This window comes from Muntiacus reevesi, chromosome 22, assembly GCF_963930625.1.
Source record: "Muntiacus reevesi chromosome 22, mMunRee1.1, whole genome shotgun sequence".
Lineage (NCBI taxonomy): Eukaryota > Metazoa > Chordata > Mammalia > Artiodactyla > Cervidae > Muntiacus > Muntiacus reevesi.
Genome location: NC_089270.1, coordinates 45856194 through 45859659, shown reverse-complemented (window position 1 = coordinate 45859659; position 3466 = coordinate 45856194).

The window sequence follows — 3466 nt, the reverse complement described above, 5'->3', positions numbered from 1 at the left end:
TTCGAGGTTTTTTGTATTTCCATACAAATTGTGAAATTATTTGTTCTAGTTCTGTGAAAAATACCGTTGGTAGCTTGATAGGGATTGCATTGAATCTATAGATTGCTTTGGGTAGAATAGCCATTTTGACAATATTGATTCTTCCAATCCATGAACACGGTATGTTTCTCCATCTGTTTGTGTCCTCTTTGATTTCTTTCATCAATGTTTTATAGTTTTCTGTGTATAGGTCTTTTGTTTCTTTAGGTAGATATACTCCTAAGTATTTTATTCTTTTTGTTGCAATGGTGAATGGTATTGTTTCCTTAATTTCTCTTTCTGTTTTTTCATTGTTAGTATATAGGAATGCAAGGGATTTCTGTGTGTTAATTTTATATCCTGCAACTTTACTATATTCATTGATTAGCTCTAGTAATTTTCTGGTAGAGTCTTTAGGGTTTTCTATGTAGAGGATCATGTCATCTGCAAACAGCGAGAGTTTCACTTCTTCTTTTCCTATCTGGATTCCTTTTACGTCTTTTTCTGCTCTGATTGCTGTGGACACAGACTTTTTTAAATTATTGGTTTTGACAGGGAGACGTTGAATGAACCATGCTGAAAACAATGGACATTTTTTGGGTGTTTTTCTCTCTTTTTTGTTCATTTCTTACAGCTAACTTTCCTCATTACCTTTCTTACTCTTTTTTACTCATACAATTTCAAATGCTTTACCCCATTTCCATGCCTTCTTTTATGCTAGTAACCCATCCTTCCATGTTTTTTCTCAAGCTCATATAAGCAGGCATACATTTATACACACACATGCACACACACATAATCTTGTTATTTTCCAGAAACACTATCTCATTATATTCACTTCCACATAAAGAAAGGAAAAAGAAAGCAGTGCCTCTGGTGGTATGTTCAGCAGAGTCTTCTGGGAATCATTACTGGAGCTCTAACACAGAGCCAACTGTCCTAGCTTTTTCAATAAATTCTGGTATTAAGCTTCTTTCTGATTCAAACAGCTAAAGTGATGACTCTTTTATTCGCTTGAATCCTGACCTTATTCAAGTCCCTTCTTCCAAATCCCATGATTATTACTTGTCGCTGCTCTTTAAAATTCTTGCCAGTATGATGGGTTTTGGGCTTCCCTGGTGGCTCAGTGGGTAAAGAATCTAACTGCAATGCAGGAGACCCAGGTTTGATCCCTGGGTCAGGAGTATCCCTTGGAGAGGGAAATGGCAACCCACTCTAGTGTTCTTGCCTGGAGAATCCTGTGGACAGAGGAGCTTGGCAAGCTACAGTCCATGGGGTTGCAAAGTCAGACAGGACCAAAGCGACTGAGCACACAGGTGCATAATGGGAATTAAGTGATATCTTGGTATTCCTTAATCTTGGATGTGAGTCTCCCCCACATCTCTTGCTCTGATCTGTTTGAATATCATCTTTGCTCCTCACTGCAACTCTCTCTGCTTCCTCCCCAGATTTTATTGCCCTTCTGCCCTTTGTGGTTGGAGTCATCTACTGATTCATAGGTTATTCCCCTTTATTTAAAAATTATTTTCACTCCTGCTTCCTTGATATTCTCTTCAACACTACTTCTACCCTAATTCATGGCATATCAATATCCATGCAGACAATTCTTCCTGTATCCCTCCCTTACCTCTCCGCATTCATTCCTTTTTTGTTTTGGCCATACTAGTGGCTTGCGGGATCTGAGTTCCCTGACCAGGGATCTTGCAGGGGAACCATTGGACCAACAGGGAATCCCCTCAGTGTTCATTCCTTTCAATTGCTGAGTTGCATTTCATTGTATGTATATAGCATCATTTGTTTATCCACTCACCCACCAATGGATCTTTGGGTTGTTTTAGGTTTTTGCCCATTGTAAATGAAGCTGCGGTGGACAATCATGTTAGTCTCTACTGTCAGATACAGTGACAAATAGAGATTGCACAGATTCCAGCTGGCTCTTCACCTCCTTTGCTCTGCTTATAGCTTGTTTCAGTTTTTTTTAATTGAAACACAGTTAACTTATAATACTGTGTTAGTTTCAAGTGTACAGTGAAGTGATTCACATTTACACTGATATCCATCTACCCTTTCTTTTTCAGATTCTGTTCCATTATAGGTTATTACAAGATATTGGATGTAGTTCTCTGAGCTATACAGTAGGCTCTTGTTGTTTGCTTGTTTTACATATAACATGTATATCTGTTAATCCCAGACTCCTAACTTATCCTACACTCTCCTCTTTGCTAGCCATAAGTTTGTTTTCTATGTCTGTGAATCTGTTTCTTTTCATAGATAAGTTCATCTGTATGTCTCTAGCTCTTAAGAGCTAACCCTGCTAGGAGGCAGCAGCCCCCAGACTCACTGCAAATGCTGGCCGGTGGACTCTCAAAGGGACTATCAAAGAATATGTTCAAAGAATATACTACTTCAAGGCAGCAGCCTCCCACAGAACAGTCCCTAAGCTCCTTCTTTATGATCCCATTTCAACAGCTGGCCATGCTTAGCCTCTCAAGAATCACAGACTTACTTGCCTACACCAGTGCACAGAGAAACTGTCAGTGACTTTTTTTCTGATCCATTAACTTCACCTTATAGACCCTCTGCCCAGTCATTCAGATCTAAACCGTACCATATTCCATAACACCCACAGAGGCTTTGCTACCCTGACAAATATATCCTCTCAAAGCTGAAATAAACTTATTTCTTTGGTGTTCATTTCTTTTTTCTTCTTCTCTTTATAAAATGAGAATTTTTTAGCAGTTTTATTTGTGATAGCCTCAAACCAAAAATAGTTCAGGTAGCCATCAAGAGTAGGAAGGGCAAATGCTCTATATTTTATTCATAGAATGAGTTGCTACTTAGCAACAAAACGAATTACCAATACCCTCAACAACATGGATGAATATAACAGACAAATGCTGAGTGAGAGAAACCAAACAACAAAGAGAACATACTGTATGATTCTACCTATATGAGGTTCAAAACAGAGAAAAGTGATCTATGGTGATAGAAATTGGGACATTATGTCCTTGGAATACCCTTGGAAGAGGGCCATGGGCTGGGAGGGACATGAAGATTTTTTTCTACTTATGGAAATGCTCTATATTGTGGTCTGGGTGATGTTTACAAGGATATATACATATGTTAAAATCTTAGCAAGTTGTTCAGTGATTATCAGTGTATTTTACCTTTAATATATGGAAAGAGAGACAGACAGAAATTATAGTCTCTTAGTCTCTTGTCTGGACTCAAGCTTTTTGTTTTAATTTGAAATGATTGTAGATTGACAAAGTTGCACAGATCCTACAGAGAAGTCTTGGGCCCCTTTTCTGCAGTTTCTCTCACTGGTTACGTATTACGGTGCTCATTTCTTCAGAATCATTTTCATCACCATCATTTGGGTGCCCACCACCAGTAGGTTTGAAACAGTGGTATCATTTCTTGACAAGAAAACCCAGAAAAACTTGTT